The sequence below is a fragment of the Mirounga angustirostris genome, unplaced genomic scaffold, assembly GCF_029215605.1.
Source record: "Mirounga angustirostris isolate CCGP_5_RB_7025 unplaced genomic scaffold, mMirAng1.0.hap1 SCAF_5, whole genome shotgun sequence".
NCBI lineage: Eukaryota > Metazoa > Chordata > Mammalia > Carnivora > Phocidae > Mirounga > Mirounga angustirostris.
This window is the reverse complement of record NW_026991713.1, coordinates 162,814,292-162,825,249: the sequence shown is the minus strand read 5'-3', so window position 1 is coordinate 162,825,249 and position 10,958 is coordinate 162,814,292.

Sequence of the window (10,958 nt, the reverse complement as noted above, 5' to 3'; positions counted from 1 at the left end):
CCTGGACTCTGTGGGGACACATCAGTTCTAACTTCTCCTTGTTTCCTTTTCAAATTGCTCCCTTCCTTCCTTGACTTGGGGAGTATTTTAAAGTCTGCCCCACCCCCCACCCACCTTGTTCTTACGTCATCACGATTCTCCCCACGTTTCAATTCTTCGGTGCCTTCAGTCCCCTACCGCTGTCGAACTAAAAACGAAACTGCACTGACATTCCTCCACCGTAGTGATGAGAGCCACGTGGCCCTCGCTGATTTAACAGGAATGGGATGAGCATAAGAGGCAGTATGGGGAAACTCCACCTTGGTTTGTATATAAAAACTGCATGGTGATGGATGGTAACCAGGCTTCTGGTGGTGATCGCGTTGCAGGATATACCAACGTCGAATTAGAATGTTACGCCTGAAACTTACATGGTATATACCAATTTGACTTCAATAAAAAAGCATGAAAATGTTATTCAGCCCCAGCAATTCTTATTATCACACTGAATATTTGCTAACGTCCTGTGGGAGGGCAAAAGCCTGGGTATGGGTTCACTGCCGGTCACAGGCTGAGCCGGGAGTGGACCAGCTGTGCTGACATCCACATGCCCCATCCGTCTGAAGGTTCTAGAGAGTTCCGTGGCCTTTAGGAAGTCGGGGGGGGGGAGGGGCAGGGAGAAAGCAAGGAAGGGAGAACAACCCATCCCCAGAGTCCCTGTGTGAGCAGCCAGCCCCAGAGGACACCTCTCCCCTGGGGCTGGACATAGCACCCAGGTCTCTGTTAACTAGAAGCCTTCTTTTTCTATGTAAAACAAAGTGTTCTTTGCTTTTCTGATTATAAAAGCAGTTAATGCCGAGGAATCAGAAGATAACCACGGACTTCCGGGTTCAGTACTCCTGACTGATCACACCTTCCTTCCAGCTTTTTTGTTTTCTTACCCCCCCACCTTGTTTTTTTCCCCCTCCTTCCAACTTTAGTTTTATATCAGCTCTGTGCAACCTTATCCTGTTCTCTCTCTTCTGGAGCACTGGTTTGGAGAGTTGCTTTTTAACTGTTTGAGGTTACATTTCATTTATTCATTCGACAAATATTTATCGAGCCGGGGAATAATCAAGAAGCTATGGATACACCGGTAAAATGGAGCTTACATTCTAGTGGGGGCAGACAAACAATGATAAGTGAATGGACCAAACACAAGAATTTCGGCAGGGCTTGTGCAATTTAAAACGCCTTGTTTAGGGAAAGCCTCACGGAGAAGGGAGGGCCTTTAAAGAGTGAAGGCCAGAAGGAAGTTAGGGAGTGCTTTGTGCTGAAATTCCTCTTTATTTCCTTAAGAGCACACAGTACCCTCTAACATACTATGTATTTTACTTACTAATTTATTGTCTGGGGTTAGAGGAGGAGACCGCTGGCCGCCAAGACAACCCGAGGCAAGAAGGCCTGGAGGCTCAGTGACCGGAGGCCGAGAGCAGAGGCTGGGGAGGACGGCCGAAGGGTCCCCTCCTCTGCTTATGTGGATCCTTCTGTCCCCCCATCAGGTGCTGCAGTCCAACCCCCCCTCCCCTGTGTGCTCTCTCTCTCTCTCTCTCAAATAAATAAATAAAATCTTTAAACAAACAAAACCATTCATGAATGAGTGTGTCAGAACTGGTCTCGCTTCACACCGCCCCTTTTGCCATGCACATTTCTCAAGATCCTCAGTTCCGAGGACGTTGGAGAGGACCCCAGGTGGGGGCCGGCCGGTAGGGCTCCTGGCCCTCTCAGCGAATGCAGGAGCCATCAATCACCTCGTTAGCAACGTTGAAACCTGGCACCGTTTGGACAAGAGGCCGCAGGGCTAGGCCTCTTGCTGTCTTTCGCTTCTGGGCAGGGTTTCTGTTTCCCGGCCCCTCTTCCTTCCTTTGCTGGTTCACCGAAGGTGGTAAGCATGGGAGTGTGGAGCGCCGACTGTCCCGGTTATAGTTGATTACACCGTCCCATGTCAGTGACATTTGCTAAGATGGTACCCCTTCAAAAAATATGTGATATGATGGATGTGTCCATTAACTCAAGGTGGGGGGAAGCTTTCAGTGTACACACGGATCAGATCATCACCTTGTGTACTTTAAATAGCTTATCATTTTATTGGTCAATTACACCTGCATAAAGATGGGGGAAAAGCAGTATGACCTCTCAAACCATACTATTTTGGTTCAAATTTCAGTCCTGCTATCACTGTGTTATTAACCTCAGTTTCCTGGTCTGTAAAATGGACTGTTTTGAGGAATACGTGTGTGTGTGTGTGTGTGTGTGTGTGTGTGTGTGTGAGTGCAAACCCGTTTGAGCAGTGTCTGGCATATAGAGAAGGCTCATAAAAGCTAACTGTTACACCAGGCGGTATAGTGTAAGTGGTTAAGAAAACCAGAGGTCCTGGGTTCAAATCCCAGACCTGTCGCTTACTAGCTAGGTAACCTTGGACACAAAGCCTTAATGGTCCTCAGTTTCCTTTTCATATAAGGAACGTGAATAATAATACCTACAGGATAGAGTTATTGTGAAGATTACATGAGCCAGTAGTTGAAAAATGCCTGGCACATAATTTGATTAAGTCATAATATAATTTTATAATTATAATATAATCTTATAATATAATTTTAACTTATTCCATTCTGTGTAGTAAGCTCCATGAAGGCAGAACTTTCTGCTGGCCCCATTCACTGCTGAACTCCAATGCCTAGAATAATGCCCGGGACATACTGAGTTGGTACTTGGTAAATATTGGCCAAGCTTCTGCTGTTTTCACATTGTCCTTTCTATCTGAAATTCTCTCTCCACTGGCTTCTGGTAGAGTGCTCTTTCTACTACACGATATATTCACCTTAATCATTTAAAAAAAAAAATCTGGTCTGTGATTTTTTGACATTGGAAATCCGTTGTGAAGGCAGATCAAAGAGGGGGAGGGGACCCGTGCTGCAAATGGCAGAAACACAGCTCAAAATAGCTTCAGCAAAAAAGATTAGCTCATGAACCTGAACACTTCAGAATAATTGCTTCAGGACTAGCTGGATCCAGGAGCCCAAAGTCAATAACAAGATTCCTGTCTCCCTCTCCAGCTGTCAGCTCTACTTTCCCATGTGTTGGCTCCAACCTGAAGCAGGGTCTTCCCTCATGGTGGCCAACAGTAGATCCAGATTCACATCCTACCTGTTTAGTCGTATCTGCAGAGAGAAAGCCTCTTTCCTGACAGCAAGTTCAGGGACTGACTCTCAGTGTGTCACGTACCCACTCTTGAACTGTCCACTCTAGTGACTGGTTGGGTCTGTCAGATAACCACCATGGGGGGGATGTCAGCCTCTGTAAGAGGATGAATAAATTCCCCAAAGGAAAATCCAGATTTTTTTTTTTTAAGGAAGAATGGGTGGGCAGGTGGAAATGACAGATGGCAATGACATCCCAAGGGATACTCTTCTCTCCTCATCCTCTTACTTGCTGGCCAGTTGATAAGCTTTGCTTTATGTGCTCTTAAGAGTAATAACACTTGCCCGTTTCCAGAGCCCACGTCACTCTCTTTCTCTGTGAGGAAGGTACTGCTATGTCCATGCTCCAGGTGAAGAAATGCCGGCCGCAAAGTTGTTGGCCCGGGTCAGTTACGAACTGCCCTGCTTCGACGTGTTCTCTCTGGTTTCACATGTTCATCCGGGCTTCTCGGCTAGGTGGCCACCTCTATGGGCAAGGACCGTAGTTGCCACACCTTGGTACTCGGCCCCCACTTCTGTCTTCCTCTCTCCTACCCAGGGGCACCACTTCAATTCAGAATCATGAAAAGAGTAGAAGTTGTTCATATCAATCTTGCCAACAGGACTCAGAGGTCTGATGAGGTGGGTGAACCCTCGGGGTAGTGAAGAGGACCCTAGGGCTCTGGGAAGGGCCCAGAATGTGTAGAAAACTTGAAAAGTTAAGAGATGAACATCTAGGGCGCCTGGGTGGCTCAGTCGTTAAGCGTCTGCCTTCAGCTCAGGTCATGATCCCAGGGTCCTGGGATCGAGCCCCGCATCGGGCTCCCTGCTCCGCGGGAAGCCTGCTTCTCCCTCTCCCGCTCCCCCTGCTTGTGTTCCCTCTCTCGTGTCTCTCTCTCTGTCAAATAAATAAAATCTTTAAAAAAAAAAAAAGAGATGAACATCTAGATCTTAGGGCTACACACAGGGTCTTAGTGTAGGTGGGAATGGGATGGGACAGACCTGAGAGCCATAGACGGAAGAAGGTGTTTATGGAAAGGTGAGACCTGATGGACGGACAAGGAGCCAGTTATTTTAAGGGCTGAAGAAGGAGTGTTCTAGGCAGAAGGAAGAGTAGGTAGAAGTGTGCCTGGTGTGTTTGTGGGGCAGCCAGAAGGTGTGGGAGGGAATAAAGAAGGCCAGTGGGAAGGATCATGAGGACTTTGTCAGTCATTGGGAGGGTTTTTGCTTTTACTCTGAGTGACATGAGGAGCCACGGGAATCAGTGAACCCAGGACCAAAACCGAGGCAGGAGCAGGAAAAGCGGGTGGGCAGTAACATATATGTTTCATATATTCTTTTGCATGAATCAGATATTATATAAAAATATAAGCAGTGATGGGGCATCTGGGTGGCTCAGTCAGTTAAGCACTGACTCTTGATTTTAGCTTAGGTCATGATCTCAGGGTCGTGAGATCGAGCCCCGTGTTAGGCTCCGTGCTGGGCGTGGAGTCTGCTTACGATTCTCTCTCTCTCTCCCTCTGCACCCCCGCCCATGCACACACACTCTCTCTCCAAAATAAAAATAAATACAAGCAGTGAGTGTGTTCCATTCCTGGGGAGTAAGCTGTCCACTCACCTGGGGGTGTCACATGCAGTGGGCCAGACGAGTGAGGGACACGGCGGCAGGGGTGGCTGAGACCCCATGAAGGCCACCAGGTGAGAGCACTGGGAGTGGCGTGGGACCCCGTGTCAGCCTCAGCGCTTAGGAGTGCTAGAGGACCTGGTGTCTGCCAGGGCCTGCCCACCTCTCTCAGACACCTGGCGGGGCCTGTCCTGGGGCTCAGCCCCACCATTCTAATTGTTCTTCATAGAGAGCCTTGATGAAGCCTCACCTGGCCCCCGTTGGGGGCTGGGTGAGTCCCACCCACTGGTTCTCGGGTTTGAGGCTGTCTACACCCTGGCCCGGAGATTTCTGCTTCTGGCCTGAATTCTGCTCTGATGTGTGTTTCTGGGTCACTAGGCCCCCTCTGCCTGCACCTCCAACCATCCCTACCTCCTGAGGTCTAACTGCAGCCTCTTCTGTTTCTTACCTTCTTCCTCCCACTCTCCTTCGGCCTTTCTTTGTCCATTGATGACAACCGTCCCTTGTATTTATTAATGACAACTAACATTTCTTTCCTCGTGAGTCAGGCCTTGCACCACTACCAATAGCTAAAACCTATAGTTTTATCATATGCCAGGCTGTGTTCAACCACTTTATAAATAATAACCCGTTGAGTCCACCAAACCATCTTAGGAGTTTGTGTTATTCTCATGTTATAGATGACAGAGCAGGCACAGAGAGGTTAAGTAATTTGCCTAAGATCACACAGCTACTCAGCAGCAGCCATTTATGTGTACAATCGTCACAACATCCTATCCAGCTGGTAGAAGCAGCCTCCTCGCTTGGGAGATGAGCCAAGATCAGGGAGATTTCAGGCCTCGACCAAGGGAAGTGTTGGAGCTGTGAAAGCGAAGGTCTGTCTCCCTCCCAGGTGGGGCCCTGACCCGTGACACCCTGTACCCTCCCAAGTTCACCTTCACGTCTGAGCTGAGAGGTGGGCAGGGCTGGGATCATGAGCCTCATCTTGTAGATGAGGAAACTGAAGCACAGAATGTTTGGGCCTCTCTCTCAAGAGGGTACGTACACGTGGGGAAGGGCGAGCAGGGCCGGGACTCGAACCGGGACTTTTTATCCCCAGCCGGGTGTTTTTCCTCTGCAGCCCTGCCTCCTGGGCTTCAAACTCTGCCTTCCTGGCACTCTAGAGAGCTGGCGGCCCACCCTCTCCTCACACCCGGCATGGCTCAGTCCTCCCGCCCCTGCCTTCGTGTGTCACTTAACATAGAACACCCAGCGATTATAACATCTCATCAGTAGTTAGCCGCCCCCCCAACACCCCTTTCTCTCAGACCTTCCCATGGTTGGTAGTCCCAAAAGAGACACCCCATTTAGAGGCAGCGCCCCAGGTCTGCGGAAGGGGGCGTGGTGAGTGCGTGCTGCAGAATAAATCCTGTAGACCCTGGGGGGTTGGGGGGGGTGGGATGCATGCGCACAACAGCGGAGAAGCCAGTGATGAGGGCTACGGCTCTGGGCTTCCCACCTCTCAGGGAGAGGAGGGCGGGCACCGTGCCTCGGGACTCAGGGTCTCACCACCCATGTTTGGGAGACTCAGAGGTGTGGCCCCAGCTCCAGCCTGCCCTCACCTCCCCCAGCCTTCCTGCCTCCACCCAAGGCCATCTTGGTTTAACTGAGGGCTTAGTTCCAAGCCTTGGAACTGACATCAGAGGGCCCAGGGATTCCCCTCACCAGCCCAAGCTGAAAATGGGGGACTTGAGTTCCAGTCTTCATTCTGTCACTGATCTGCTGCGTGACCCTGAAGAAGACTTCCCCTCCCTGATTCCATCCTGATGTCACATCTGAAGCTTCTAACTTCTACTTCCTGGGCTCAGGATTCCCATGCAACCCGGTGGAGTGTCCCAGGGGGTCTGAGCTATAACGGGATACTTGGAAAATAATCAGAAAATTGGTGGATGGTTCTTTTCCCTCTTTTTTAATCATCTAGGTTTTAATTTCCCTACGTAATAGCAGTGGAAGCATTTGAAAACTGCTACTACTTTTAAATGAGGAACCTGAGGTCCAGAGCAGGCTGGTGACTCACCTGAGGTCACCAGAAGTGTTAGCTACATACTGGAGTCCAGAGCTCAGCGTTCTTGGCTTCCTTTCCAGCAGTTCTCAGCCTTCACCACATCCCTTCCATTTCCTGCTGGGATCCCAGCCCAAGCCTCAGCTCACCAGCCAAGATCCGCTTGTGGAAACTGAGGCCCAGGTAGACAGACACGGGCCCAGGCCCATCCTCCAAGGACAGGGACAGAGTCTGGCCCCGCCCTCCTTGGCTCTCTGGCTTCTTGGCAAGGATCTGCTAAGATCATCCCGGCCGAGGGCCATGCCCAGCAGCCCAGCTTCCCGCTTTACATCCTCGGTACCTGTCTGGAGCATTGGCCAGAGCGGGAGAAGGCTGACAGGGAGAGTTCAGGGCTCAGGGCTCAGCAGCTGGTCCCGGACCTGCTGCTCTATCTGGCAACTTTCGGAGCACCGGCCAGGAGCAGAGCCTACATTAGGCACTTGCAGCAGAAGACGGATTGGTTTGCTGATTTCCGAAGAACCTGCTGTTGTTAGCTATTGGGGATGTATCAGTGCACAGAATGGGCACGAATGCCCACCCTTGTGGAACTCATACTCCAGAGCATGGAGACAGACCAAAAAGAGGGAGAGAGAAAATGTTAGATGTTTTTAAATGTTATGTAGAAAAATAATGCAGGGAAAGGGATAGAAAGTGTGTGGGGAGGGGTCCCTGGGTGGCTCAGTCGGCTAAGTGCCGGCCTTCGGCTCAGGTCATGATCCCAGTGTCCTGGGATGGAGCCCCAAGTCAGGCTCCCTGCTCAGCAGGAGGCCTGCTTCTCCCTCTCCCTCTGCCTGCTGCCCCCCTGCTTGTGTTTGCTCTCTCTCTCTTTCTCTCTGTCAAATAAATATATAAAATATATTTTTTTAAAGTGCCAGGGGGGTCTTAATAGATACAGGCAAATAATTTAAATGAAGTGAATATTTATTAAAGATAATGTCCACAAACTATGAATTACATGGGATTTCTAGAATCTAATGAAGGGAATCTATAAAAAGATAAGAAAAAATACCTTATAATGAACAATTTAAAGCTTACTTGCTGAAATGAAGAAAAAAATAAACCTGTTCACTATCACATCTAATTAACATGGTGCTAAAGTACCCAGCTAGAAGAACAAAGCAACACAAATAATGTGCATTTTTTAAAGGTATAAAATCTGGAAAAGGCACCACTTGCCCTTTACAACCAGAAACAAAGTAAGACAAACTACAAATTAATGATTTTTCTTGAACTCATCAAGGAACTGAGGTCACAAGCCAAACAACTAACCTCACATTCAGAATAGAACAGGTAGGGACGCCTGGGTGGCCCAGTCAGTTAAGCGTCTGCCTTCAGCTCAGGTCATGATCCCAGGACCCTGGGATCAAGTCCCGCATCGGGCTCCCTGCTCAGCGGGGAGCCTGCTTCTCCCTCTGCCTGCCGCTCCCCCTGCTTATGCTCACTCTCTCTCTCTCATTAATTAATTAATTAATAATTGAATAAAATCTTACAAAAAAGAGTAGGACAGATATCTTCAGTTAGGAAATAGAATACTTACTTACTTATGGCAGACATTCATAAATGCCATATAAACTGACAAAAATATTAATCTAGAATTTTGTTTTAATGAAACCCACTGCAAATTAAAAACAGGTTAAAAATGAAAGTATGTAAAAAAAAAAAGATAAACCATGTAAACACTAATCAAAAAGGTCAGGACTCATCAAATTAATTTCAGAAAAAGTAAACTTGAGGGGAAAAAAGGAACATTATCGAGGATAAAGAAAGACATTACAACATAAACACCAAACATACAACTAAAAAAAAAAAAAAGATAGACATTACATTCTGATAAAAGGGTCAGTTCTTCAAAAAGACATAACAATCCTAATTGTGTCTATACGTAAACAATAGAACATCAAAACACATGAGAGAAATTGGTAGATCTCGAAGGAAAAAAAAAATATATCCACAGTTATAGTTGGAAATTGCAACATTTCTTTCTAGAAAATAGAAAAGAGAAAGTGCCAGGGGCAGGGTTGCATCTTTTAATCGGGTCAGTGAGGACTCCATTTGAGAAGGTGACATTTAAGTAGGGATCATAAGAAGAGAGTGGGCTTTGCAGGTATCTGGAAGAAGAGTGTTTCAGGCAAAAGGGACAGCAAGAACAAAGACCCTGAGGCAGGAACATGCCTGGCATGTTCTAGGAGCAATGAGGGAGTCAGTATGGCCGGAGTGGTATGAGTGAGGATAGATTAAGCAAGATAAATAAATATGCAATGTCCATTGGAGACAGGATTTATGGCAGGAAGGAATGAGCTTTTCAGGGGAGGAAGCCCGTGACAAGGGGTAGGTTCAGAACAGGCTGAGAAGAGGGGACTCCAGAGAAGACAGTGGGGGCTTTCTAGGCAAAGAGAAGAGCTAGTGGAAAGGCAGGCTGGTATGAGATGGCTCATCATGTTCAAGCACAAAGCTCCAGTTGCTGGACCAGGAATGAGGCTGCAGGTGTCAGCTGCAGCCAGATTGGGAAGGGCAGAGAAGCAACAAGAGACAGGAGGTCTTGGGGAACCCTAAGAGAAGGTCAGAAGGGTCGGGAGGTTGTGGTAGAGAGTGGGAGATGGAGTTCAAGGTTTGAGAGGCACAGCAGTTCTGGGCAACGGCAAAGGATGGGGAGTGGTTGTGGTCAGAGGGTGAGTGGGGTGGATGGCAGGACTTGGGGATGTGAGGAAGACCAGCCAGGGCCTGTGTGTGCCCTCACCATCAGTCTCAGGATGTTTGGGACCCCCCCAGTGAGGGGTCTCAGTGGCATGAGATGTGGGGGAATGAGCTGTCACCACCAGGGGACACTGCAAGGGAAACCAGTTTGGGCTAGGCAGGTGTCAGCCGCTCGCTCTTCCTTTTCCTTCTCCTCCAAGCAACCCTCTGGGATTGCTCCCCCAAATGTACTGGTACTTCCCGGGCAGTTGGTTCCAGGCGGCTCTGCTGGGCAGGGCCCATGGAGGGCTGAGAGGCAGAGTATAGAAAGGGAAAACCCCCTTGGTTTCTGTCTCACTGCAGGGACCCAGCAGGGAAACCCCACAGATCCTAAAAGGAAAGTGGGCCTCGGGGAAGACCAAGAAACCCCCATCTTCTCCCTGAAGATGGAAAATCCAGGGTAGGGCTAAGGGTGGAGCTGTGCTGGAAGGGAGACCAGTGGTTGATGCAGCCCAGCCCTGACAGCCATCCACAGAGCAGAAACACACAGAGCAGGATTATTCTGGGACCTGACCAAGCCCCATCCTACCTCACACAACCCCAACCTGGTGAACCCTGACCCTAGACATCAACAGCCCAAGCCTGAGCCCTGACCTGAGTCACAGGCTCTGTCAGAACCTTAGCCACAGCCCAAGCTCCGTGCCTAATCTGGACTGAGCTCGAAACCTAACCCCAGATGGTCCCAAGCATGGCCTCCAGGTCACTGATAGCTCTAACCCCAAGCACAGACAGAGCCAGGACGTTGGCCCCAGACAAAGCTCTAGATCAAGTCCTAAACCTGGTTATAGACAGAGCTCTAATGTTAGATCTTACTCTGGCCAAAGACTGAGCTCTTGGCTCTGAATGGACCTGTTCTCATCCGTCCTGACCCTGGCTGTAGGCTGAACCCTGATCCTGCCCAGACAGGGACGCCACTGCTTCACACAAAGTCCCATCCCAGCTCCACAAGGAGCTCCCCACTCAGCTCCCTCCCTCAGCCATCTGGTAAACCAGAAAAGAGTAGGATGACTCAAAACCCCAAGTCCTCTCTGATGGGCAATCCCCTTACCTGGCCATCCATCCTCTATGGTACATTGAGCTGGTGATGGCACTAGGATGATAATGACACAGCAGAGGAGTAGGAGGGTTTGAGTCTCTGGGACCTACCAGTCCCTAGAGCAGTGGCTCACCCAGGAGCGGGGATGTGAGGGGAGGGCTGGTCCTGAAAGCTGAGCAGGGGTTCTGGAGCTTGGATTGACAGAAACCCCAGCTTCCCGCCACCCCCCACTGCACCTCCCGCCCCCTCTGGGAAGGGAAATGACATTTCCCCATTTCAGCAAGGGGT